This window comes from Astatotilapia calliptera, chromosome 10, assembly GCF_964374335.1.
Source record: "Astatotilapia calliptera chromosome 10, fAstCal68.1, whole genome shotgun sequence".
NCBI lineage: Eukaryota > Metazoa > Chordata > Actinopteri > Cichliformes > Cichlidae > Astatotilapia > Astatotilapia calliptera.
In genome coordinates, this window is record NC_137431.1 from 26,508,824 (window position 1) to 26,533,971 (window position 25,148).

The following is a 25,148-nucleotide window of genomic DNA, read 5'->3' on the forward strand; positions in this document are numbered from 1 at the left end:
GGTACAGAGGACTGCAGGTGGAAGATAAAGGGTATCCTTTCGTTACCTTTCATCTCCATGTTGAGGAAGTTGCTTTGGCTTTCTGTTTATCAGAAACATGAGAGCAAAGAGGGCTGCAGCTCTACCGTGCTGTGGATTCTTGCTAAGAGACTTAATCACACTCAAAAGTCTCCCAGAATTAAATAGTTGCCCCAAAGTACACTATTATTAACCTTTACCTACATGACCGGTTGCAGCAGATAGCCCCCCTCCCTCAGCCTTCCTGTTAAAAGGATGTTTTTCCTTCCCACTGTTGCCAAACTGCTTTCTCATGTGGGGTCATATGATTGTTAGATTCTCTACCTATTGTATGATCTGCTGTACAATATAAAACGCCTTCACGCGACTGTTGTTGTGATTTGGGGCTATTGGAATAAAGTTGAATTAAATTCACCTTGGAAATATCAAAACAGCTTCCTAACAAAACTTAATTGCAATGGCGTGTAATACCATTTCATAGTATAGCTGTACTCCTTTGAGTGATCAGTTGGAAAAGCAAAGACTTCTCTGTGTGTTGGAAGAAGACATGTTTCCTCCCACTTTACTCTAGTTTTCAGTCAGAAAGTAGGGCCAAGTCCTTAGGTCAAAAAAGACTGATCTACATTAAAGGTCGCTGACATTAAACTCCCACCGTCCTACAATCAAGTATACATTTGAGGGACACTGTAGGTGTATGGGAAATATCAAAACAGCTTCCTGTACTCCCTTTGACTTGATAAGGTGAAGGGTTCTAAGTCAGTAGCTATAGGTGCCCATGCAGTGTAACACACAGCGAACATAAGACATGTTCCAGACAGGTTAGGACAATTTTCAGAGAAAAAGTTGGGTGCAATCCCATGGTCCAACAGCGTTGGATCTACCAACAGTAAGGTAAGTGACATTCAAAAAAACACAGTCCTATGCTCTAGTATCAATTTCTCAAAATTGCTCCCTGTACTCCCCTGCGTCTGAACGCAGCCCAAGAGTTGGAAAAAGGAAGGATACTCATGTTGATGTGAAATATGTTCAGTGCCTCAGGCATGAAGGAACATGTAGAGTCAGACAGATACAGTTTTGTTATGTTCAAGTCCTTGCAACATGGAATTCTTGCAAAACACAGACTCTGTTAGGTCCCATGTATGCGATGGTCCAACAAACCAGACACTGCACATGTGATCCCTTCGATAGCTCAGTTGGTAGAGCGGAGGACTGTAGGTGTATGGGAACAGGAATCCTTAGGTCGCTGGTTCAACTCCGGCTCGGAGGAGATTTTACAATACCTTCTGTCTGTTCTGATTGAATGCAGCTAAAAATGAAAAAATTGATTGCAATGGCGTGTAATACCATTTCATAGTATAGCTGTACTCCTTTGAGTGATCAGTTGGAAAAGCAAAGACTTCTCTGTGTGTTGGAAGAAGACATGTTTCCTCCCACTTTACTCTAGTTTTCAGTCAGAAAGTAGGGCCAAGTCCTTAGGTCAAAAAAGACTGATCTACATTAAAGGTCGCTGACATTAAACTCCCACCGTCCTACAATCAAGTATACATTTGAGGGACACTGTAGCTGTATGGGAAATATCAAAACATCTTCCTGTACTCCCTTTGACTTGATAAGGTGAAGGGTTCTAAGTCAGTAGCTATAGGTGCCCATGCAGTGTAACACACAGCGAACATAAGACATGTTCCAGACAGGTTAGGACAATTTTCAGAGAAAAAGTTGGGTGCAATCCCATGGTCCAACAGCGTTGGATCTACCAACAGTAAGGTAAGTGACATTCAAAAAAACACAGTCCTATGCTCTAGTATCAATTTCTCAAAATTGCTCCCTGTACTCCCCTGCGTCTGAACGCAGCCCAAGAGTTGGAAAAAGGAAGGATACTCATGTTGATGTGAAATATGTTCAGTGCCTCAGGCATGAAGGAACATGTAGAGTCAGACAGATACAGTTTTGTTATGTTCAAGTCTTTGCAACATGGAATTCTTGCAAAACACAGACTCTGTTAGGTCCCATGTATGCGATGGTCCAACAAACCAGACACTGCACATGTGATCCCTTCGATAGCTCAGTTGGTAGAGCGGAGGACTGTAGGTGTATGGGAACAGGAATCCTTAGGTCGCTGGTTCAACTCCAGCTCGGAGGAGATTTTACAATACCTTCTGTCTGTTCTGATTGAACCCAGCTAAAAACGAAAAAATTGATTGCAATGGCGTGTAATACCATTTCATAGTATAGCTGTACTCCTGTGAGTGATCAGCTGGAAAAGCAAAGACTTCTCTGTGTGTTGGAAGAAGACATGTTTCCTCCCACTTTACTCTAGTTTTCAGTCAGAAAGTAGGGCCAAGTCCTTAGGTCAAAAAAGACTGATCTACATTAAAGGTCGCTGACATTAAACTCCCACCGTCCTACAATCAAGTATACATTTGAGGGACACTGTAGCTGTATGGGAAATATCAAAACAGCTTCCTGTACTCCCTTTGACTTGATAAGGTGAAGGGTTCTAAGTCAGTAGCTATAGGTGCCCATGCAGTGTAACACACAGCGAACATAAGACATGTTCCAGACAGGTTAGGACAATTTTCAGAGAAAAAGTTGGGTGCAATCCCATGGTCCAACAGCGTTGGATCTACCAACAGTAAGGTAAGTGACATTCAAAAAAACACAGTCCTATGCTCTAGTATCAATTTCTCAAAATTGCTCCCTGTACTCCCCTGCGTCTGAACGCAGCCCAAGAGTTGGAAAAAGGAAGGATACTCATGTTGATGTGAAATATGTTCAGTGCCTCAGGCATGAAGGAACATGTAGAGTCAGACAGATACAGTTTTGTTATGTTCAAGTCCTTGCAACATGGAATTCTTGCAAAACACAGACTCTGTTAGGTCCCATGTATGCGATGGTCCAACAAACCAGACACTGCACATGTGATCCCTTCGATAGCTCAGTTGGTAGAGCGGAGGACTGTAGGTGTATGGGAACAGGAATCCTTAGGTCGCTGGTTCAACTCCGGCTCGGAGGAGATTTTACAATACCTTCTGTCTGTTCTGATTGAACGCAGCTAAAAACGAAAAAATTGATTGCAATGGCGTGTAATACCATTTCATAGTATAGCTGTACTCCTTTGAGTGATCAGTTGGAAAAGCAAAGACTTCTCTGTGTGTTGGAAGAAGACATGTTTCCTCCCACTTTACTCTAGTTTTCAGTCAGAAAGTAGGGCCAAGTCCTTAGGTCAAAAAAGACTGATCTACATTAAAGGTCGCTGACATTAAACTCCCACCGTCCTACAATCAAGTATACATTTGAGGGACACTGTAGCTGTATGGGAAATATCAAAACAGCTTCCTGTACTCCCTTTGACTTGATAAGGTGAAGGGTTCTAAGTCAGTAGCTATAGGTGCCCATGCAGTGTAACACACAGCGAACATAAGACATGTTCCAGACAGGTTAGGACAATTTTCAGAGAAAAAGTTGGGTGCAATCCCATGGTCCAACAGCGTTGGATCTACCAACAGTAAGGTAAGTGACATTCAAAAAAACACAGTCCTATGCTCTAGTATCAATTTCTCAAAATTGCTCCCTGTACTCCCCTGCGTCTGAACGCAGCCCAAGAGTTGGAAAAAGGAAGGATACTCATGTTGATGTGAAATATGTTCAGTGCCTCAGGCATGAAGGAACATGTAGAGTCAGACAGATACAGTTTTGTTATGTTCAAGTCCTTGCAACATGGAATTCTTGCAAAACACAGACTCTGTTAGGTCCCATGTATGCGATGGTCCAACAAACCAGACACTGCACATGTGATCCCTTCGATAGCTCAGTTGGTAGAGCGGAGGACTGTAGGTGTATGGGAACAGGAATCCTTAGGTCGCTGGTTCAACTCTGGCTCGGAGGAGATTTTACAATACCTTCTGTCTGTTCTGATTGAACCCAGCTAAAAACGAAAAAATTGATTGCAATGGCGTGTAATACCATTTCATAGTATAGCTGTACTCCTTTGAGTGATCAGTTGGAAAAGCAAAGACTTCTCTGTGTGTTGGAAGAAGACATGTTTCCTCCCACTTTACTCTAGTTTTCAGTCAGAAAGTAGGGCCAAGTCCTTAGGTCAAAAAAGACTGATCTACATTAAAGGTCGCTGACATTAAACTCCCACCGTCCTACAATCAAGTATACATTTGAGGGACACTGTAGCTGTATGGGAAATATCAAAACATCTTCCTGTACTCCCTTTGACTTGATAAGGTGAAGGGTTCCAAGTCAGTAGCTATAGGTGCCCATGCAGTGTAACACACAGCGAACATAAGACATGTTCCAGACAGGTTAGGACAATTTTCAGAGAAAAAGTTGGGTGCAATCCCATGGTCCAACAGCGTTGGATCTACCAACAGTAAGGTAAGTGACATTCAAAAAAACACAGTCCTATGCTCTAGTATCAATTTCTCAAAATTGCTCCCTGTACTCCCCTGCGTCTGTACCCAGCCCAAGAGTTGGAAAAAGGAAGGATACTCATGTTGATGTGAAATATGTTCAGTGCCTCAGGCATGAAGGAACATGTAGAGTCAGACAGATACAGTTTTGTTATGTTCAAGTCTTTGCAACATGGAATTCTTGCAAAACACAGACTCTGTTAGGTCCCATGTATGCGATGGTCCAACAAACCAGACACTGCACATGTGATCCCTTCGATAGCTCAGTTGGTAGAGCGGAGGACTGTAGGTGTATGGGATCAGGAATCCTTAGGTCGCTGGTTCAACTCCGGCTCGGAGGAGATTTTACAATACCTTCTGTCTGTTCTGATTGAACGCAGCTAAAAACGAAAAAATTGATTGCAATGGCGTGTAATACCATTTCATAGTATAGCTGTACTCCTTTGAGTGATCAGTTGGAAAAGCAAAGACTTCTCTGTGTGTTGGAAGAAGACATGTTTCCTCCCACTTTACTCTAGTTTTCAGTCAGAAAGTAGGGCCAAGTCCTTAGGTCAAAAAAGACTGATCTACATTAAAGGTCGCTGACATTAAACTCCCACCGTCCTACAATCAAGTATACATTTGAGGGACACTGTAGCTGTATGGGAAATATCAAAACAGCTTCCTGTACTCCCTTTGACTTGATAAGGTGAAGGGTTCTAAGTCAGTAGCTATAGGTGCCCATGCAGTGTAACACACAGCGAACATAAGACATGTTCCAGACAGGTTAGGACAATTTTCAGAGAAAAAGTTGGGTGCAATCCCATGGTCCAACAGCGTTGGATCTACCAACAGTAAGGTAAGTGACATTCAAAAAAACACAGTCCTATGCTCTAGTATCAATTTCTCAAAATTGCTCCCTGTACTCCCCTGCGTCTGAACGCAGCCCAAGAGTTGGAAAAAGGAAGGATACTCATGTTGATGTGAAATATGTTCAGTGCCTCAGGCATGAAGGAACATGTAGAGTCAGACAGATACAGTTTTGTTATGTTCAAGTCCTTGCAACATGGAATTCTTGCAAAACACAGACTCTGTTAGGTCCCATGTATGCGATGGTCCAACAAACCAGACACTGCACATGTGATCCCTTCGATAGCTCAGTTGGTAGAGCGGAGGACTGTAGGTGTATGGGAACAGGAATCCTTAGGTCGCTGGTTCAACTCCGGCTCGGAGGAGATTTTACAATACCTTCTGTCTGTTCTGATTGAACCCAGCTAAAAACGAAAAAATTGATTGCAATGGCGTGTAATACCATTTCATAGTATAGCTGTACTCCTTTGAGTGATCAGTTGGAAAAGCAAAGACTTCTCTGTGTGTTGGACGAAGACATGTTTCCTCCCACTTTACTCTAGTTTTCAGTCAGAAAGTAGGGCCAAGTCCTTAGGTCAAAAAAGACTGATCTACATTAAAGGTCGCTGACATTAAACTCCCACCGTCCTACAATCAAGTATACATTTGAGGGACACTGTAGGTGTATGGGAAATATCAAAACAGCTTCCTGTACTCCCTTTGACTTGATAAGGTGAAGGGTTCTAAGTCAGTAGCTATAGGTGCCCATGCAGTGTAACACACAGCGAACATAAGACATGTTCCAGACAGGTTAGGACAATTTTCAGAGAAAAAGTTGGGTGCAATCCCATGGTCCAACAGCGTTGGATCTACCAACAGTAAGGTAAGTGACATTCAAAAAAACACAGTCCTATGCTCTAGTATCAATTTCTCAAAATTGCTCCCTGTACTCCCCTGCGTCTGAACGCAGCCCAAGAGTTGGAAAAAGGAAGGATACTCATGTTGATGTGAAATATGTTCAGTGCCTCAGGCATGAAGGAACATGTAGAGTCAGACAGATACAGTTTTGTTATGTTCAAGTCCTTGCAACATGGAATTCTTGCAAAACACACTCTGTTAGGTCCCATGTATCCGATGGTCCAACAAACCAGACACTGCACATGTGATCCCTTCGATAGCTCAGTTGGTAGAGCGGAGGACTGTAGGTGTATGGGAACAGGAATCCTTAGGTCGCTGGTTCAACTCCGGCTCGGAGGAGATTTTACAATACCTTCTGTCTGTTCTGATTGAACGCAGCTAAAAACGAAAAAATTGATTGCAATGGCGTGTAATACCATTTCATAGTATAGCTGTACTCCTTTGAGTGATCAGTTGGAAAAGCAAAGACTTCTCTGTGTGTTGGAAGAAGACATGTTTCCTCCCACTTTACTCTAGTTTTCAGTCAGAAAGTAGGGCCAAGTCCTTAGGTCAAAAAAGACTGATCTACATTAAAGGTCGCTGACATTAAACTCCCACCGTCCTATAATCAAGTATACGTTTGAGGGACACTGTAGGTGTATGGGAAATATCAAAACAGCTTCCTGTACTCCCTTTGACTTGATAAGGTGAAGGGTTCTAAGTCAGTAGCTATAGGTGCCCATGCAGTGTAACACACAGCGAACATAAGACATGTTCCAGACAGGTTAGGACAATTTTCAGAGAAAAAGTTGGGTGCAATCCCATGGTCCAACAGCGTTGGATCTACCAACAGTAAGGTAAGTGACATTCAAAAAAACACAGTCCTATGCTCTAGTATCAATTTCTCAAAATTGCTCCCTGTACTCCCCTGCGTCTGAACGCAGCCCAAGAGTTGGAAAAAGGAAGGATACTCATGTTGATGTGAAATATGTTCAGTGCCTCAGGCATGAAGGAACATGTAGAGTCAGACAGATACAGTTTTGTTATGTTCAAGTCCTTGCAACATGGAATTCTTGCAAAACACAGACTCTGTTAGGTCCCATGTATCCGATGGTCCAACAAACCAGACACTGCACATGTGAGCCCTTCGATAGCTCAGTTGGTAGAGCGGAGGACTGTAGGTGTATGGGAACAGGAATCCTTAGGTCGCTGGTTCAACTCCGGCTCGGAGGAGATTTTACAATACCTTCTGTCTGTTCTGATTGAATGCAGCTAAAAACGAAAAAATTGATTGCAATGGCGTGTAATACCATTTCATAGTATAGCTGTACTCCTTTCAGTGATCAGTTGGAAAAGCAAAGACTTCTCTGTGTGTTGGAAGAAGACATGTTTACTCTAGTTTTCAGTCAGAAAGTAGGGCCAAGTCCTTAGGTCAAAAAAGACTGATCTACATTAAAGGTTGCTGACATTAAACTCCCACCGTCCTACAATCAAGTATACATTTGAGGGACACTGTAGGTGTATGGGAAATATCAAAACATCTTCCTGTACTCCCTTTGACTTGATAAGGTGAAGGGTTCTAAGTCAGTAGCTATAGGTGCCCATGCAGTGTAACACACAGCGAACATAAGACATGTTCCAGACAGGTTAGGACAATTTTCAGAGAAAAAGTTGGGTGCAATCCCATGGTCCAACAGCGTTGGATCTACCAACAGTAAGGTAAGTGACATTCAAAAAAACACAGTCCTATGCTCTAGTATCAATTTCTCAAAATTGCTCCCTGTACTCCCCTGCGTCTGAACGCAGCCCAAGAGTTGGAAAAAGGAAGGATACTCATGTTGATGTGAAATATGTTCAGTGCCTCAGGCATGAAGGAACATGTAGAGTCAGACAGATACAGTTTTGTTATGTTCAAGTCCTTGCAACATGGAATTCTTGCAAAACACACTCTGTTAGGTCCCATGTATCCGATGGTCCAACAAACCAGACACTGCACATGTGATCCCTTCGATAGCTCAGTTGGTAGAGCGGAGGACTGTAGGTGTATGGGAACAGGAATCCTTAGGTCGCTGGTTCAACTCCGGCTCGGAGGAGATTTTACAATACCTTCTGTCTGTTCTGATTGAATGCAGCTAAAAACGAAAAAATTGATTGCAATGGCGTGTAATTCCAATTCATAGTATAGCTGTACTCCTTTCAGTGATCAGTTGGAAAAGCAAAGACTTCTCTGTGTGTTGGAAGAAGACATGTTTCCTCCCACTTTACTCTAGTTTTCAGTCAGAAAGTAGGGCCAAGTCCTTAGGTCAAAAAAGACTGATCTACATTAAAGGTCGCTGACATTAAACTCCCACCGTCCTACAATCAAGTATACATTTGAGGGACACTGTAGGTGTATGGGAAATATCAAAACATCTTCCTGTACTCCCTTTGACTTGATAAGGTGAAGGGTTCTAAGTCAGTAGCTATAGGTGCCCATGCAGTGTAACACACAGCGAACATAAGACATGTTCCAGACAGGTTAGGACAATTTTCAGAGAAAAAGTTGGGTGCAATCCCATGGTCCAACAGCGTTGGATCTACCAACAGTAAGGTAAGTGACATTCAAAAAAACACAGTCCTATGCTCTAGTATCAATTTCTCAAAATTGCTCCCTGTACTCCCCTGCGTCTGAACGCAGCCCAAGAGTTGGAAAAAGGAAGGATACTCATGTTGATGTGAAATATGTTCAGTGCCTCAGGCATGAAGGAACATGTAGAGTCAGACAGATACAGTTTTGTTATGTTCAAGTCCTTGCAACATGGAATTCTTGCAAAACACAGACTCTGTTAGGTCCCATGTATCCGATGGTCCAACAAACCAGACACTGCACATGTGAGCCCTTCGATAGCTCAGTTGGTAGAGCGGAGGACTGTAGGTGTATGGGAACAGGAATCCTTAGGTCGCTGGTTCAACTCCGGCTCGGAGGAGATTTTACAATACCTTCTGTCTGTTCTGATTGAACGCAGCTAAAAACGAAAAAATTGATTGCAATGGCGTGTAATACCATTTCATAGTATAGCTGTACTCCTTTCAGTGATCAGTTGGAAAAGCAAAGACTTCTCTGTGTGTTGGAAGAAGACATGTTTACTCTAGTTTTCAGTCAGAAAGTAGGGCCAAGTCCTTAGGTCAAAAAAGACTGATCTACATTAAAGGTTGCTGACATTAAACTCCCACCGTCCTACAATCAAGTATACATTTGAGGGACACTGTAGGTGTATGGGAAATATCAAAACATCTTCCTGTACTCCCTTTGACTTGATAAGGTGAAGGGTTCTAAGTCAGTAGCTATAGGTGCCCATGCAGTGTAACACACAGCGAACATAAGACATGTTCCAGACAGGTTAGGACAATTTTCAGAGAAAAAGTTGGGTGCAATCCCATGGTCCAACAGCGTTGGATCTACCAACAGTAAGGTAAGTGACATTCAAAAAAACACAGTCCTATGCTCTAGTATCAATTTCTCAAAATTGCTCCCTGTACTCCCCTGCGTCTGAACGCAGCCCAAGAGTTGGAAAAAGGAAGGATACTCATGTTGATGTGAAATATGTTCAGTGCCTCAGGCATGAAGGAACATGTAGAGTCAGACAGATACAGTTTTGTTATGTTCAAGTCCTTGCAACATGGAATTCTTGCAAAACACACTCTGTTAGGTCCCATGTATCCGATGGTCCAACAAACCAGACACTGCACATGTGATCCCTTCGATAGCTCAGTTGGTAGAGCGGAGGACTGTAGGTGTATGGGAACAGGAATCCTTAGGTCGCTGGTTCAACTCCGGCTCGGAGGAGATTTTACAATACCTTCTGTCTGTTCTGATTGAATGCAGCTAAAAACGAAAAAATTGATTGCAATGGCGTGTAATTCCAATTCATAGTATAGCTGTACTCCTTTCAGTGATCAGTTGGAAAAGCAAAGACTTCTCTGTGTGTTGGAAGAAGACATGTTTCCTCCCACTTTACTCTAGTTTTCAGTCAGAAAGTAGGGCCAAGTCCTTAGGTCAAAAAAGACTGATCTACATTAAAGGTCGCTGACATTAAACTCCCACCGTCCTACAATCAAGTATACATTTGAGGGACACTGTAGGTGTATGGGAAATATCAAAACATCTTCCTGTACTCCCTTTGACTTGATAAGGTGAAGGGTTCTAAGTCAGTAGCTATAGGTGCCCATGCAGTGTAACACACAGCGAACATAAGACATGTTCCAGACAGGTTAGGACAATTTTCAGAGAAAAAGTTGGGTGCAATCCCATGGTCCAACAGCGTTGGATCTACCAACAGTAAGGTAAGTGACATTCAAAAAAACACAGTCCTATGCTCTAGTATCAATTTCTCAAAATTGCTCCCTGTACTCCCCTGCGTCTGAACGCAGCCCAAGAGTTGGAAAAAGGAAGGATACTCATGTTGATGTGAAATATGTTCAGTGCCTCAGGCATGAAGGAACATGTAGAGTCAGACAGATACAGTTTTGTTATGTTCAAGTCCTTGCAACATGGAATTCTTGCAAAACACAGACTCTGTTAGGTCCCATGTATCCGATGGTCCAACAAACCAGACACTGCACATGTGAGCCCTTCGATAGCTCAGTTGGTAGAGCGGAGGACTGTAGGTGTATGGGAACAGGAATCCTTAGGTCGCTGGTTCAACTCCGGCTCGGAGGAGATTTTACAATACCTTCTGTCTGTTCTGATTGAACGCAGCTAAAAACGAAAAAATTGATTGCAATGGCGTGTAATACCATTTCATAGTATAGCTGTACTCCTTTGAGTGATCAGTTGGAAAAGCAAAGACTTCTCTGTGTGTTGGAAGAAGACATGTTTCCTCCCACTTTACTCTAGTTTTCAGTCAGAAAGTAGGGCCAAGTCCTTAGGTCAAAAAAGACTGATCTACATTAAAGGTCGCTGACATTAAACTCCCACCGTCCTACAATCAAGTATACATTTGAGGGACACTGTAGGTGTATGGGAAATATCAAAACAGCTTCCTGTACTCCCTTTGACTTGATAAGGTGAAGGGTTCTAAGTCAGTAGCTATAGGTGCCCATGCAGTGTAACACACAGCGAACATAAGACATGTTCCAGACAGGTTAGGACAATTTTCAGAGAAAAAGTTGGGTGCAATCCCATGGTCCAACAGCGTTGGATCTACCAACAGTAAGGTAAGTGACATTCAAAAAAACACAGTCCTATGCTCTAGTATCAATTTCTCAAAATTGCTCCCTGTACTCCCCTGCGTCTGAACGCAGCCCAAGAGTTGGAAAAAGGAAGGATACTCATGTTGATGTGAAATATGTTCAGTGCCTCAGGCATGAAGGAACATGTAGAGTCAGACAGATACAGTTTTGTTATGTTCAAGTCCTTGCAACATGGAATTCTTGCAAAACACAGACTCTGTTAGGTCCCATGTATCCGATGGTCCAACAAACCAGACACTGCACATGTGATCCCTTCGATAGCTCAGTTGGTAGAGCGGAGGACTGTAGGTGTATGGGAACAGGAATCCTTAGGTCGCTGGTTCAACTCCGGCTCGGAGGAGATTTTACAATACCTTCTGTCTGTTCTGATTGAACGCAGCTAAAAACGAAAAAATTGATTGCAATGGCGTGTAATACCATTTCATAGTATAGCTGTACTCCTTTCAGTGATCAGTTGGAAAAGCAAAGACTTCTCTGTGTGTTGGAAGAAGACATGTTTCCTCCCACTTTACTCTAGTTTTCAGTCAGAAAGTAGGGCCAAGTCCTTAGGTCAAAAAAGACTGATCTACATTAAAGGTCGCTGACATTAAACTCCCACCGTCCTACAATCAAGTATACATTTGAGGGACACTGTAGGTGTATGGGAAATATCAAAACAGCTTCCTGTACTCCCTTTGACTTGATAAGGTGAAGGGTTCTAAGTCAGTAGCTATAGGTGCCCATGCAGTGTAACACACAGCGAACATAAGACATGTTCCAGACAGGTTAGGACAATTTTCAGAGAAAAAGTTGGGTGCAATCCCATGGTCCAACAGCGTTGGATCTACCAACAGTAAGGTAAGTGACATTCAAAAAAACACAGTCCTATGCTCTAGTATCAATTTCTCAAAATTGCTCCCTGTACTCCCCTGCGTCTGAACGCAGCCCAAGAGTTGGAAAAAGGAAGGATACTCATGTTGATGTGAAATATGTTCAGTGCCTCAGGCATGAAGGAACATGTAGAGTCAGACAGATACAGTTTTGTTATGTTCAAGTCCTTGCAACATGGAATTCTTGCAAAACACAGACTCTGTTAGGTCCCATGTATCCGATGGTCCAACAAACCAGACACTGCACATGTGATCCCTTCGATAGCTCAGTTGGTAGAGCGGAGGACTGTAGGTGTATGGGAACAGGAATCCTTAGGTCGCTGGTTCAACTCCGGCTCGGAGGAGATTTTACAATACCTTCTGTCTGTTCTGATTGAACGCAGCTAAAAACGAAAAAATTGATTGCAATGGCGTGTAATACCATTTCATAGTATAGCTGTACTCCTTTGAGTGATCAGTTGGAAAAGCAAAGACTTCTCTGTGTGTTGGAAGAAGACATGTTTCCTCCCACTTTACTCTAGTTTTCAGTCAGAAAGTAGGGCCAAGTCCTTAGGTCAAAAAAGACTGATCTACATTAAAGGTCGCTGACATTAAACTCCCACCGTCCTACAATCAAGTATACATTTGAGGGACACTGTAGCTGTATGGGAAATATCAAAACAGCTTCCTGTACTCCCTTTGACTTGATAAGGTGAAGGGTTCTAAGTCAGTAGCTATAGGTGCCCATGCAGTGTAACACACAGCGAACATAAGACATGTTCCAGACAGGTTAGGACAATTTTCAGAGAAAAAGTTGGGTGCAATCCCATGGTCCAACAGCGTTGGATCTACCAACAGTAAGGTAAGTGACATTCAAAAAAACACAGTCCTATGCTCTAGTATCAATTTCTCAAAATTGCTCCCTGTACTCCCCTGCGTCTGAACGCAGCCCAAGAGTTGGAAAAAGGAAGGATACTCATGTTGATGTGAAATATGTTCAGTGCCTCAGGCATGAAGGAACATGTAGAGTCAGACAGATACAGTTTTGTTATGTTCAAGTCCTTGCAACATGGAATTCTTGCAAAACACAGACTCTTTTAGGTCCCATGTATCCGATGGTCCAACAAACCAGACACTGCACATGTGATCCCTTCGATAGCTCAGTTGGTAGAGCGGAGGACTGTAGGTGTATGGGAACAGGAATCCTTAGGTCGCTGGTTCAACTCCGGCTCGGAGGAGATTTTACAATACCTTCTGTCTGTTCTGATTGAACGCAGCTAAAAACGAAAAAATTGATTGCAATGGCGTGTAATACCATTTCATAGTATAGCTGTACTCCTTTCAGTGATCAGTTGGAAAAGCAAAGACTTCTCTGTGTGTTGGAAGAAGACATGTTTACTCTAGTTTTCAGTCAGAAAGTAGGGCCAAGTCCTTAGGTCAAAAAAGACTGATCTACATTAAAGGTCGCTGACATTAAACTCCCACCGTCCTACAATCAAGTATACATTTGAGGGACACTGTAGCTGTATGGGAAATATCAAAACAGCTTCCTGTACTCCCTTTGACTTGATAAGGTGAAGGGTTCTAAGTCAGTAGCTATAGGTGCCCATGCAGTGTAACACACAGCGAACATAAGACATGTTCCAGACAGGTTAGGACAATTTTCAGAGAAAAAGTTGGGTGCAATCCCATGGTCCAACAGCGTTGGATCTACCAACAGTAAGGTAAGTGACATTCAAAAAAACACAGTCCTATGCTCTAGTATCAATTTCTCAAAATTGCTCCCTGTACTCCCCTGCGTCTGAACGCAGCCCAAGAGTTGGAAAAAGGAAGGATACTCATGTTGATGTGAAATATGTTCAGTGCCTCAGGCATGAAGGAACATGTAGAGTCAGACAGATACAGTTTTGTTATGTTCAAGTCCTTGCAACATGGAATTCTTGCAAAACACAGACTCTGTTAGGTCCCATGTATCCGATGGTCCAACAAACCAGACACTGCACATGTGAGCCCTTCGATAGCTCAGTTGGTAGAGCGGAGGACTGTAGGTGTATGGGAACAGGAATCCTTAGGTCGCTGGTTCAACTCCGGCTCGGAGGAGATTTTACAATACCTTCTGTCTGTTCTGATTGAACGCAGCTAAAAACGAAAAAATTGATTGCAATGGCGTGTAATACCATTTCATAGTATAGCTGTACTCCTTTCAGTGATCAGTTAGAAAAGCAAAGACTTCTCTGTGTGTTGGAAGAAGACATGTTTCCTCCCACTTTACTCTAGTTTTCAGTCAGAAAGTAGGGCCAAGTCCTTAGGTCAAAAAAGACTGATCTACATTAAAGGTCGCTGACATTAAACTCCCACCGTCCTACAATCAAGTATACATTTGAGGGACACTGTAGGTGTATGGGAAATATCAAAACAGCTTCCTGTACTCCCTTTGACTTGATAAGGTGAAGGGTTCTAAGTCAGTAGCTATAGGTGCCCATGCAGTGTAACACACAGCGAACATAAGACATGTTCCAGACAGGTTAGGACAATTTTCAGAGAAAAAGTTGGGTGCAATCCCATGGTCCAACAGCGTTGGATCTACCAACAGTAAGGTAAGTGACATTCAAAAAAACACAGTCCTATGCTCTAGTATCAATTTCTCAAAATTGCTCCCTGTACTCCCCTGCGTCTGAACGCAGCCCAAGAGTTGGAAAAAGGAAGGATACTCATGTTGATGTGAAATATGTTCAGTGCCTCAGGCATGAAGGAACATGTAGAGTCAGACAGATACAGTTTTGTTATGTTCAAGTCCTTGCAACATGGAATTCTTGCAAAACACAGACTCTGTTAGGTCCCATGTATGCGATGGTCCAACAAACCAGACACTGCACATGTGATCCCTTCGATAGCTCAGTTGGTAGAGCGGAGGACTGTAGGTGTATGGGAACAGGAATCCTTACGTCGCTGGTTCAACTCCGGCTCGGAGGACATTTTACAATACCTTCTGTCTGTTCTGATTGAACGCAGCTAAAAACGAAAAAATTGATTGCAATGGCGTGTAATACCATTACATAGTATAGCTGTACTCCTTTGAGTGATCAGTTGGAAAAGCAAAGACTTCTCTGTGTGTTGGAAGAAGACATGTTTCCTCCCACTTTACTCTAGTTTTCAGTCAGAAAGTAGGGCCAAGTCCTTAGGTCAAAAAAGACTGATCTACATTAAAGGTCGCTGACATTAAACTCCCACCGTCCTACAATCAAGTATACATTTGAGGGACACTGTAGGTGTATGGGAAATATCAAAACATCTTCCTGTACTCCCTTTGACTTGATAAGGTGAAGGGTTCTAAGTCAGTAGCTATAGGTGCCCATGCAGTGTAACACACAGCGAACATAAGACATGTTCCAGACAGGTTAGGACAATTTTCAGAGAAAAAGTTGGGTGCAATCCCATGGTCCAACAGCGTTGGATCTACCAACAGTAAGGTAAGTGACATTCAAAAAAACACAGTCCTATGCTCTAGTATCAATTTCTCAAAATTGCTCCCTGTACTCCCCTGCGTCTGAACGCAGCCCAAGAGTTGGAAAAAGGAAGGATACTCATGTTGATGTGAAATATGTTCAGTGCCTCAGGCATGAAGGAACATGTAGAGTCAGACAGATACAGTTTTGTTATGTTCAAGTCCTTGCAACATGGAATTCTTGCAAAACACAGACTCTGTTAGGTCCCATGTATGCGATGGTCCAACAAACCAGACACTGCACATGTGATCCCTTCGATAGCTCAGTTGGTAGAGCGGAGGACTGTAGGTGTATGGGAACAGGAATCCTTAGGTCGCTGGTTCAACTCCGGCTCGGAGGAGATTTTACAATACCTTCTGTCTGTTCTGATTGAATGCAGCTAAAAACGAAAAAATTGATTGCAATGGCGTGTAATACCATTTCATAGTATAGCTGTACTCCTTTGAGTGATCAGTTGGAAAAGCAAAGACTTCTCTGTGTGTTGGAAGAAGACATGTTTCCTCCCACTTTACTCTAGTTTTCAGTCAGAAAGTAGGGCCAAGTCCTTAGGTCAAAAAAGACTCATCTACATTAAAGGTCGCTGACATTAAACTCCCACCGTCCTACAATCAAGTATACATTTGAGGGACACTGTAGGTGTATGGGAAATATCAAAACATCTTCCTGTACTCCCTTTGACTTGATAAGGTGAAGGGTTCTAAGTCAGTAGCTATAGGTGCCCATGCAGTGTAACACACAGCGAACATAAGACATGTTCCAGACAGGTTAGGACAATTTTCAGAGAAAAAGTTGGGTGCAATCCCATGGTCCAACAGCGTTGGATCTACCAACAGTAAGGTAAGTGACATTCAAAAAAACACAGTCCTATGCTCTAGTATCAATTTCTCAAAATTGCTCCCTGTACTCCCCTGCGTCTGAACGCAGCCCAAGAGTTGGAAAAAGGAAGGATACTCATGTTGATGTGAAATATGTTCAGTGCCTCAGGCATGAAGGAACATGTAGAGTCAGACAGATACAGTTTTGTTATGTTCAAGTCTTTGCAACATGGAATTCTTGCAAAACACAGACTCTGTTAGGTCCCATGTATGCGATGGTCCAACAAACCAGACACTGCACATGTGATCCCTTCGATAGCTCAGTTGGTAGAGCGGAGGACTGTAGGTGTATGGGAACAGGAATCCTTAGGTCGCTGGTTCAACTCCAGCTCGGAGGAGATTTTACAATACCTTCTGTCTGTTCTGATTGAACCCAGCTAAAAACGAAAAAATTGATTGCAATGGCGTGTAATACCATTTCATAGTATAGCTGTACTCCTGTGAGTGATCAGCTGGAAAAGCAAAGACTTCTCTGTGTGTTGGAAGAAGACATGTTTCCTCCCACTTTACTCTAGTTTTCAGTCAGAAAGTAGGGCCAAGTCCTTAGGTCAAAAAAGACTGATCTACATTAAAGGTCGCTGACATTAAACTCCCACCGTCCTACAATCAAGTATACATTTGAGGGACACTGTAGCTGTATGGGAAATATCAAAACAGCTTCCTGTACTCCCTTTGACTTGATAAGGTGAAGGGTTCTAAGTCAGTAGCTATAGGTGCCCATGCAGTGTAACACACAGCGAACATAAGACATGTTCCAGACAGGTTAGGACAATTTTCAGAGAAAAAGTTGGGTGCAATCCCATGGTCCAACAGCGTTGGATCTACCAACAGTAAGGTAAGTGACATTCAAAAAAACACAGTCCTATGCTCTAGTATCAATTTCTCAAAATTGCTCCCTGTACTCCCCTGCGTCTGAACGCAGCCCAAGAGTTGGAAAAAGGAAGGATACTCATGTTGATGTGAAATATGTTCAGTGCCTCAGGCATGAAGGAACATGTAGAGTCAGACAGATACAGTTTTGTTATGTTCAAGTCCTTGCAACATGGAATTCTTGCAAAACACAGACTCTGTTAGGTCCCATGTATGCGATGGTCCAACAAACCAGACACTGCACATGTGATCCCTTCGATAGCTCAGTTGGTAGAGCGGAGGACTGTAGGTGTATGGGAACAGGAATCCTTAGGTCGCTGGTTCAACTCCGGCTCGGAGGAGATTTTACAATACCTTCTGTCTGTTCTGATTGAACGCAGCTAAAAACGAAAAAATTGATTGCAATGGCGTGTAATACCATTTCATAGTATAGCTGTACTCCTTTGAGTGATCAGTTGGAAAAGCAAAGACTTCTCTGTGTGTTGGAAGAAGACACGTTTACTCTAGTTTTCAGTCAGAAAGTAGGGCCAAGTCCTTAGGTCAAAAAAGACTGATCTACATTAAAGGTCGCTGACATTAAACTCCCACCGTCCTACAATCAAGTATACATTTGAGGGACACTGTAGGTGTATGGGAAATATCAAAACATCTTCCTGTACTCCCTTTGACTTGATAAGGTGAAGGGTTCTAAGTCAGTAGCTATAGGTGCCCATGCAGTGTAACACACAGCGAACATAAGACATGTTCCAGACAGATTAGGACAATTTTCAGAGAAAAAGTTGGGTGCAATCCCATGGTCCAACAGCGTTGGATCTACCAACAGTAAGGTAAGTGACATTCAAAAAAACACAGTCCTATGCTCTAGTATCAATTTCTCAAAATTGCTCCCTGTACTCCCCTGCGTCTGAACGCAGCCCAAGAGTTGGAAAAAGGAAGGATACTCATGTTGATGTGAAATATGTTCAGTGCCTCAGGCATGAAGGAACATGTAGAGTCAGACAGATACAGTTTTGTTATGTTCAAGTCCTTGCAACATGGAATTCTTGCAAAACACAGACTCTGTTAGGTCCCATGTATGCGATGGTCCAACAAACCAGACACTGCACATGTGATCCCTTCGATAGCTCAGTTGGTAGAGCGGAGGACTGTAGGTGTATGGGAACAGGAATCCTTAGGTCGCTGGTTCAACTCCGGCTCGGAGGAGATTTTACAATACCTTCTGTCTGTTCTGATTGAATGCAGCTAAAAACGAAAAAATTGATTGCAATGGCGTGTAATACCATTTCATAGTATAGCTGTACTCCTTTGAGTGATCAGTTGGAAAAGCAAAGACTTCTCTGTGTGTTGGAAGAAGACATGTTTCCTCCCACTTTACTCTAGTTTTCAGTCAGAAAGTAGGGCCAAGTCCTTAGGTCAAAAAAGACTGATCTACATTAAAGGTCGCTGACATTAAACTCCCACCGTCCTACAATCAAGTATACATTTGAGGGACACTGTAGGTGTATGGGAAATATCAAAACATCTTCCTGTACTCCCTTTGACTTGATAAGGTGAAGGGTTCTAAGTCAGTAGCTATAGGTGCCCATGCAGTGTAACACACAGCGAACATAAGACATGTTCCAGACAGGTTAGGACAATTTTCAGAGAAAAAGTTGGGTGCAATCCCATGGTCCAACAGCGTTGGATCTACCAACAGTAAGGTAAGTGACATTCAAAAAAACACAGTCCTATGCTCTAGTATCAATTTCTCAAAATTGCTCCCTGTACTCCCCTGCGTCTGAACGCAGCCCAAGAGTTGGAAAAAGGAAGGATACTCATGTTGATGTGAAATATGTTCAGTGCCTCAGGCATGAAGGAACATGTAGAGTCAGACAGATACAGTTTTGTTATGTTCAAGTCTTTGCAACATGGAATTCTTGCAAAACACAGACTCTGTTAGGTCCCATGTATGCGATGGTCCAACAAACCAGACACTGCACATGTGATCCCTTCGATAGCTCAGTTGGTAGAGCGGAGGACTGTAGGTGTATGGGAACAGGAATCCTTAGGTCGCTGGTTCAACTCCAGCTCGGAGGAGATTTTACAATACCTTCTGTCTGTTCTGATTGAACGCAGCTAAAAACGAAAAAATTGATTGCAATGGCGTGTAATACCATTTCATAGTATAGCTGTACTCCTGTGAGTGATCAGCTGGAAAAGCAAAGACTTCTCTGTGTGTTGGAAGAAGACATGTTTCCTCCCACTTTACTCTAGTTTTCAGTCAGAAAGTAGGGCCAAGTCCTTAGGTCAAAAAAGACTGATCTACATTAAAGGTCGCTGACATTAAACTCCCACCGTCCTACAATCAAGTATACATTTGAGGGACACTGTAGGTGTATGGGAAATATCAAAACAGCTTCCTGTACTCCCTTTGACTTGATAAGGTGAAGGGTTCTAAGTCAGTAGCTATAGGTGCCCATGCAGTGTAACACACAGCGAACATAAGACATGTTCCAGACAGGTTAGGACAATTTTCAGAGAAAAAGTTGGGTGCAATCCCATGGTCCAACAGCGTTGGATCTACCAACAGTAAGGTAAGTGACATTCAAAAAAACACAGTCCTATGCTCTAGTATCAATTTCTCAAAATTGCTCCCTGTACTCCCCTGCGTCTGAACGCAGCCCAAGAGTTGGAAAAAGGAAGGATACTCATGTTGATGTGAAATATGTTCAGTGCCTCAGGCATGAAGGAACATGTAGAGTCAGACAGATACAGTTTTGTTATGTTCAAGTCCTTGCAACATGGAATTCTTGCAAAACACAGACTCTGTTAGGTCCCATGTATCCGATGGTCCAACAAACCAGACACTGCACATGTGATCCCTTCGATAGCTCAGTTGGTAGAGCGGAGGACTGTAGGTGTATGGGAACAGGAATCCTTAGGTCGCTGGTTCAACTCCGGCTCGGAGGAGATTTTACAATACCTTCTGTCTGTTCTGATTGAACGCAGCTAAAAACGAAAAAATTGATTGCAATGGCGTGTAATACCATTTCATAGTATAGCTGTACTCCTTTGAGTGATCAGTTGGAAAAGCAAAGACTTCTCTGTGTGTTGGAAGAAGACACGTTTACTCTAGTTTTCAGTCAGAAAGTAGGGCCAAGTCCTTAGGTCAAAAAAGACTGATCTACATTAAAGGTCGCTGACATTAAACTCCCACCGTCCTACAATCAAGTATACATTTGAGGGACACTGTAGGTGTATGGGAAATATCAAAACATCTTCCTGTACTCCCTTTGACTTGATAAGGTGAAGGGTTCTAAGTCAGTAGCTATAGGTGCCCATGCAGTGTAACACACAGCGAACATAAGACATGTTCCAGACAGGTTAGGACAATTTTCAGAGAAAAAGTTGGGTGCAATCCCATGGTCCAACAGCGTTGGATCTACCAACAGTAAGGTAAGTGACATTCAAAAAAACACAGTCCTATGCTCTAGTATCAATTTCTCAAAATTGCTCCCTGTACTCCCCTGCGTCTGAACGCAGCCCAAGAGTTGGAAAAAGGAAGGATACTCATGTTGATGTGAAATATGTTCAGTGCCTCAGGCATGAAGGAACATGTAGAGTCAGACAGATACAGTTTTGTTATGTTCAAGTCCTTGCAACATGGAATTCTTGCAAAACACAGACTCTGTTAGGTCCCATGTATCCGATGGTCCAACAAACCAGACACTGCACATGTGATCCCTTCGATAGCTCAGTTGGTAGAGCGGAGGACTGTAGGTGTATGGGAACAGGAATCCTTAGGTCGCTGGTTCAACTCCGGCTCGGAGGAGATTTTACAATACCTTCTGTCTGTTCTGATTGAACGCAGCTAAAAACGAAAAAATTGATTGCAATGGCGTGTAATACCATTTCATAGTATAGCTGTACTCCTTTGAGTGATCAGTTGGAAAAGCAAAGACTTCTCTGTGTGTTGGAAGAAGACATGTTTACTCTAGTTTTCAGTCAGAAAGTAGGGCCAAGTCCTTAGGTCAAAAAAGACTGATCTACATTAAAGGTCGCTGACATTAAACTCCCACCGTCCTACAATCAAGTATACATTTGAGGGACACTGTAGGTGTATGGGAAATATCAAAACAGCTTCCTGTACTCCCTTTGACTTGATAAGGTGAAGGGTTCTAAGTCAGTAGCTATAGGTGCCCATGCAGTGTAACACACAGCGAACATAAGACATGTTCCAGACAGGTTAGGACAATTTTCAGAGAAAAAGTTGGGTGCAATCCCATGGTCCAACAGCGTTGGATCTACCAACAGTAAGGTAAGTGACATTCAAAAAAACACAGTCCTATGCTCTAGTATCAATTTCTCAAAATTGCTCCCTGTACTCCCCTGCGTCTGAACGCAGCCCAAGAGTTGGAAAAAGGAAGGATACTCATGTTGATGTGAAATATGTTCAGTGCCTCAGGCATGAAGGAACATGTAGAGTCAGACAGATACAGTTTTGTTATGTTCAAGTCCTTGCAACATGGAATTCTTGCAAAACACAGACTCTGTTAGGTCCCATGTATCCGATGGTCCAACAAACCAGACTCTGCACATGTGATCCCTTCGATAGCTCAGTTGGTAGAGCGGAGGACTGTAGGTGTATGGGAACAGGAATCCTTAGGTCGCTGGTTCAACTCCGGCTCGGAGGAGATTTTACAATACCTTCTGTCTGTTCTGATTGAACGCAGCTAAAAACGAAAAAATTGATTGCAATGGCGTGTAATTCCAATTCATAGTATAGCTGTACTCCTTTGAGTGATCAGTTGGAAAAGCAAAGACTTCTCTGTGTGTTGGAAGAAGACATGTTTCCTCCCACTTTACTCTAGTTTTCAGTCAGAAAGTAGGGCCAAGTCCTTAGGTCAAAAAAGACTGATCTACATTAAAGGTCGCTGACATTAAACTCCCACCGTCCTACAATCAAGTATACATTTGAGGGACACTGTAGGTGTATGGGAAATATCAAAACAGCTTCCTGTACTCCCTTTGACTTGATAAGGTGAAGGGTTCTAAGTCAGTAGCTATAGGTGCCCATGCAGTGTAACACACAGCGAACATAAGACATGTTCCAGACAGGTTAGGACAATTTTCAGAGAAAAAGTTGGGTGCAATCCCATGGTCCAACAGCGTTGGATCTACCAACAGTAAGGTAAGTGACATTCAAAAAAACACAGTCCTATGCTCTAGTATCAATTTCTCAAAATTGCTCCCTGTACTCCCCTGCGTCTGAACGCAGCCCAAGAGTTGGAAAAAGGAAGGATACTCATGTTGATGTGAAATATGTTCAGTGCCTCAGGCATGAAGGAACATGTAGAGTCAGACAGATACAGTTTTGTTATGTTCAAGTCCTTGCAACATGGAATTCTTGCAAAACACAGACTCTGTTAGGTCCCATGTATCCGATGGTCCAACAAACCAGACACTGCACATGTGAACCCTTCGATAGCTCAGTTGGTAGAGCGGAGGACTGTAGGTGTATGGGAACAGGAATCCTTAGGTCGCTGGTTCAACTCCGGCTCGGAGGAGATTTTACAATACCTTCTGTCTGTTCTGATTGAACGCAGCTAAAAACGAAAAAATTGATTGCAATGGCGTGTAATACCATTTCATAGTATAGCTGTACTCCTTTGAGTGATCAGTTGGAAAAGCAAAGACTTCTCTGTGTGTTGGAAGAAGACATGTTTACTCTAGTTTTCAGTCAGAAAGTAGGGCCAAGTCCTTAGGTCAAAAAAGACTGATCTACATTAAAGGTCGCTGACATTAAACTCCCACCGTCCTACAATCAAGTATACATTTGAGGGACACTGTAGGTGTATGGGAAATATCAAAACAGCTTCCTGTACTCCCTTTGACTTGATAAGGTGAAGGGTTCTAAGTCAGTAGCTATAGGTGCCCATGCAGTGTAACACACAGCGAACATAAGACATGTTCCAGACAGGTTAGGACAATTTTCAGAGAAAAAGTTGGGTGCAATCCCATGGTCCAACAGCGTTGGATCTACCAACAGTAAGGTAAGTGACATTCAAAAAAACACAGTCCTATGCTCTAGTATCAATTTCTCAAAATTGCTCCCTGTACTCCCCTGCGTCTGAACGCAGCCCAAGAGTTGGAAAAAGGAAGGATACTCATGTTGATGTGAAATATGTTCAGTGCCTCAGGCATGAAGGAACATGTAGAGTCAGACAGATACAGTTTTGTTATGTTCAAGTCCTTGCAACATGGAATTCTTGCAAAACACAGACTCTGTTAGGTCCCATGTATCCGATGGTCCAACAAACCAGACTCTGCACATGTGATCCCTTCGATAGCTCAGTTGGTAGAGCGGAGGACTGTAGGTGTATGGGAACAGGAATCCTTAGGTCGCTGGTTCAACTCCGGCTCGGAGGAGATTTTACAATACCTTCTGTCTGTTCTGATTGAACGCAGCTAAAAACGAAAAAATTGATTGCAATGGCGTGTAATTCCAATTCATAGTATAGCTTTACTCCTTTGAGTGATCAGTTGGAAAAGCAAAGACTTCTCTGTGTGTTGGAAGAAGACATGTTTCCTCCCACTTTACTCTAGTTTTCAGTCAGAAAGTAGGGCCAAGTCCTTAGGTCAAAAAAGACTGATCTACATTAAAGGTCGCTGACATTAAACTCCCACCGTCCTACAATCAAGTATACATTTGAGGGACACTGTAGGTGTATGGGAAATATCAAAACATCTTCCTGTACTCCCTTTGACTTGATAAGGTGAAGGGTTCTAAGTCAGTAGCTATAGGTGCCCATGCAGTGTAACACACAGCGAACATAAGACATGTTCCAGACAGGTTAGGACAATTTTCAGAGAAAAAGTTGGGTGCAATCCCATGGTCCAACAGCGTTGGATCTACCAACAGTAAGGTAAGTGACATTCAAAAAAACACAGTCCTATGCTCTAGTATCAATTTCTCAAAATTGCTCCCTGTACTCCCCTGCGTCTGTACCCAGCCCAAGAGTTGGAAAAAGGAAGGATACTCATGTTGATGTGAAATATGTTCAGTGCCTCAGGCATGAAGGAACATGTAGAGTCAGACAGATACAGTTTTGTTATGTTCAAGTCCTTGCAACATGGAATTCTTGCAAAACACAGACTCTGTTAGGTCCCATGTATCCGATGGTCCAACAAACCAGACACTGCACATGTGATCCCTTCGATAGCTCAGTTGGTAGAGCGGAGGACTGTAGGTGTATGGGAACAGGAATCCTTAGGTCGCTGGTTCAACTCCGGCTCGGAGGAGATTTTACAATACCTTCTGTCTGTTCTGATTGAACGCAGCTAAAAACGAAAAAATTGATTGCAATGGCGTGTAATACCATTTCATAGTATAGCTGTACTCCTTTGAGTGATCAGTTGGAAAAGCAAAGACTTCTCTGTGTGTTGGAAGAAGACATTTTTACTCTAGTTTTCAGTCAGAAAGTAGGGCCAAGTCCTTAGGTCAAAAAAGACTGATCTACATTAAAGGTCGCTGACATTAAACTCCCACCGTCCTACAATCAAGTATACATTTGAGGGACACTGTAGGTGTATGGGAAATATCAAAACATCTTCCTGTACTCCCTTTGACTTGATAAGGTGAAGGGTTCTAAGTCAGTAGCTATAGGTGCCCATGCA

General features: G+C 42.8%; 26 non-coding genes across 26 annotated transcripts; all 26 read left to right on the top strand.

Annotated features, from left to right (window-relative positions):
* Window positions 1–1,196: 1,196 nt before the first annotated feature.
* On the top strand, window positions 1,197–1,285 carry trnay-gua (transfer RNA tyrosine (anticodon GUA)). The gene is given in 2 exon segments: window positions 1,197–1,233; window positions 1,250–1,285. It is a non-coding gene; the product is annotated as a tRNA-Tyr (tRNA).
* A 784-nt stretch (window positions 1,286–2,069) lies between these two features.
* On the top strand, window positions 2,070–2,158 carry trnay-gua (transfer RNA tyrosine (anticodon GUA)). Its single transcript is given in 2 exon segments — window positions 2,070–2,106; window positions 2,123–2,158. It is a non-coding gene; the product is annotated as a tRNA-Tyr (tRNA).
* A 784-nt stretch (window positions 2,159–2,942) lies between these two features.
* On the top strand, window positions 2,943–3,031 carry trnay-gua (transfer RNA tyrosine (anticodon GUA)). The gene is given in 2 exon segments: window positions 2,943–2,979; window positions 2,996–3,031. It is a non-coding gene; the product is annotated as a tRNA-Tyr (tRNA).
* A 1,657-nt stretch (window positions 3,032–4,688) lies between these two features.
* On the top strand, window positions 4,689–4,777 carry trnay-gua (transfer RNA tyrosine (anticodon GUA)). The gene is given in 2 exon segments: window positions 4,689–4,725; window positions 4,742–4,777. It is a non-coding gene; the product is annotated as a tRNA-Tyr (tRNA).
* A 784-nt stretch (window positions 4,778–5,561) lies between these two features.
* trnay-gua (transfer RNA tyrosine (anticodon GUA)) lies at window positions 5,562–5,650 on the top strand. The gene is given in 2 exon segments: window positions 5,562–5,598; window positions 5,615–5,650. It is a non-coding gene; the product is annotated as a tRNA-Tyr (tRNA).
* A 782-nt stretch (window positions 5,651–6,432) lies between these two features.
* On the top strand, window positions 6,433–6,521 carry trnay-gua (transfer RNA tyrosine (anticodon GUA)). The gene is given in 2 exon segments: window positions 6,433–6,469; window positions 6,486–6,521. It is a non-coding gene; the product is annotated as a tRNA-Tyr (tRNA).
* Window positions 6,522–7,305: 784 nt separating this feature from the next.
* trnay-gua (transfer RNA tyrosine (anticodon GUA)) lies at window positions 7,306–7,394 on the top strand. Its single transcript is given in 2 exon segments — window positions 7,306–7,342; window positions 7,359–7,394. It is a non-coding gene; the product is annotated as a tRNA-Tyr (tRNA).
* A 771-nt stretch (window positions 7,395–8,165) lies between these two features.
* trnay-gua (transfer RNA tyrosine (anticodon GUA)) lies at window positions 8,166–8,254 on the top strand. The gene is given in 2 exon segments: window positions 8,166–8,202; window positions 8,219–8,254. It is a non-coding gene; the product is annotated as a tRNA-Tyr (tRNA).
* Window positions 8,255–9,038: 784 nt separating this feature from the next.
* trnay-gua (transfer RNA tyrosine (anticodon GUA)) lies at window positions 9,039–9,127 on the top strand. Its single transcript is given in 2 exon segments — window positions 9,039–9,075; window positions 9,092–9,127. It is a non-coding gene; the product is annotated as a tRNA-Tyr (tRNA).
* Window positions 9,128–9,898: 771 nt separating this feature from the next.
* trnay-gua (transfer RNA tyrosine (anticodon GUA)) lies at window positions 9,899–9,987 on the top strand. Its single transcript is given in 2 exon segments — window positions 9,899–9,935; window positions 9,952–9,987. It is a non-coding gene; the product is annotated as a tRNA-Tyr (tRNA).
* A 784-nt stretch (window positions 9,988–10,771) lies between these two features.
* Window positions 10,772–10,860, top strand: trnay-gua (transfer RNA tyrosine (anticodon GUA)). Its single transcript is given in 2 exon segments — window positions 10,772–10,808; window positions 10,825–10,860. It is a non-coding gene; the product is annotated as a tRNA-Tyr (tRNA).
* Window positions 10,861–11,644: 784 nt separating this feature from the next.
* Window positions 11,645–11,733, top strand: trnay-gua (transfer RNA tyrosine (anticodon GUA)). Its single transcript is given in 2 exon segments — window positions 11,645–11,681; window positions 11,698–11,733. It is a non-coding gene; the product is annotated as a tRNA-Tyr (tRNA).
* A 784-nt stretch (window positions 11,734–12,517) lies between these two features.
* trnay-gua (transfer RNA tyrosine (anticodon GUA)) lies at window positions 12,518–12,606 on the top strand. The gene is given in 2 exon segments: window positions 12,518–12,554; window positions 12,571–12,606. It is a non-coding gene; the product is annotated as a tRNA-Tyr (tRNA).
* A 784-nt stretch (window positions 12,607–13,390) lies between these two features.
* On the top strand, window positions 13,391–13,479 carry trnay-gua (transfer RNA tyrosine (anticodon GUA)). Its single transcript is given in 2 exon segments — window positions 13,391–13,427; window positions 13,444–13,479. It is a non-coding gene; the product is annotated as a tRNA-Tyr (tRNA).
* A 773-nt stretch (window positions 13,480–14,252) lies between these two features.
* Window positions 14,253–14,341, top strand: trnay-gua (transfer RNA tyrosine (anticodon GUA)). Its single transcript is given in 2 exon segments — window positions 14,253–14,289; window positions 14,306–14,341. It is a non-coding gene; the product is annotated as a tRNA-Tyr (tRNA).
* Window positions 14,342–15,998: 1,657 nt separating this feature from the next.
* Window positions 15,999–16,087, top strand: trnay-gua (transfer RNA tyrosine (anticodon GUA)). Its single transcript is given in 2 exon segments — window positions 15,999–16,035; window positions 16,052–16,087. It is a non-coding gene; the product is annotated as a tRNA-Tyr (tRNA).
* A 784-nt stretch (window positions 16,088–16,871) lies between these two features.
* On the top strand, window positions 16,872–16,960 carry trnay-gua (transfer RNA tyrosine (anticodon GUA)). Its single transcript is given in 2 exon segments — window positions 16,872–16,908; window positions 16,925–16,960. It is a non-coding gene; the product is annotated as a tRNA-Tyr (tRNA).
* A 784-nt stretch (window positions 16,961–17,744) lies between these two features.
* On the top strand, window positions 17,745–17,833 carry trnay-gua (transfer RNA tyrosine (anticodon GUA)). Its single transcript is given in 2 exon segments — window positions 17,745–17,781; window positions 17,798–17,833. It is a non-coding gene; the product is annotated as a tRNA-Tyr (tRNA).
* A 773-nt stretch (window positions 17,834–18,606) lies between these two features.
* trnay-gua (transfer RNA tyrosine (anticodon GUA)) lies at window positions 18,607–18,695 on the top strand. The gene is given in 2 exon segments: window positions 18,607–18,643; window positions 18,660–18,695. It is a non-coding gene; the product is annotated as a tRNA-Tyr (tRNA).
* A 784-nt stretch (window positions 18,696–19,479) lies between these two features.
* On the top strand, window positions 19,480–19,568 carry trnay-gua (transfer RNA tyrosine (anticodon GUA)). The gene is given in 2 exon segments: window positions 19,480–19,516; window positions 19,533–19,568. It is a non-coding gene; the product is annotated as a tRNA-Tyr (tRNA).
* Window positions 19,569–20,352: 784 nt separating this feature from the next.
* Window positions 20,353–20,441, top strand: trnay-gua (transfer RNA tyrosine (anticodon GUA)). The gene is given in 2 exon segments: window positions 20,353–20,389; window positions 20,406–20,441. It is a non-coding gene; the product is annotated as a tRNA-Tyr (tRNA).
* Window positions 20,442–21,214: 773 nt separating this feature from the next.
* Window positions 21,215–21,303, top strand: trnay-gua (transfer RNA tyrosine (anticodon GUA)). Its single transcript is given in 2 exon segments — window positions 21,215–21,251; window positions 21,268–21,303. It is a non-coding gene; the product is annotated as a tRNA-Tyr (tRNA).
* A 773-nt stretch (window positions 21,304–22,076) lies between these two features.
* Window positions 22,077–22,165, top strand: trnay-gua (transfer RNA tyrosine (anticodon GUA)). The gene is given in 2 exon segments: window positions 22,077–22,113; window positions 22,130–22,165. It is a non-coding gene; the product is annotated as a tRNA-Tyr (tRNA).
* A 784-nt stretch (window positions 22,166–22,949) lies between these two features.
* trnay-gua (transfer RNA tyrosine (anticodon GUA)) lies at window positions 22,950–23,038 on the top strand. The gene is given in 2 exon segments: window positions 22,950–22,986; window positions 23,003–23,038. It is a non-coding gene; the product is annotated as a tRNA-Tyr (tRNA).
* Window positions 23,039–23,811: 773 nt separating this feature from the next.
* Window positions 23,812–23,900, top strand: trnay-gua (transfer RNA tyrosine (anticodon GUA)). Its single transcript is given in 2 exon segments — window positions 23,812–23,848; window positions 23,865–23,900. It is a non-coding gene; the product is annotated as a tRNA-Tyr (tRNA).
* A 784-nt stretch (window positions 23,901–24,684) lies between these two features.
* Window positions 24,685–24,773, top strand: trnay-gua (transfer RNA tyrosine (anticodon GUA)). The gene is given in 2 exon segments: window positions 24,685–24,721; window positions 24,738–24,773. It is a non-coding gene; the product is annotated as a tRNA-Tyr (tRNA).
* Window positions 24,774–25,148: the final 375 nt, after the last annotated feature.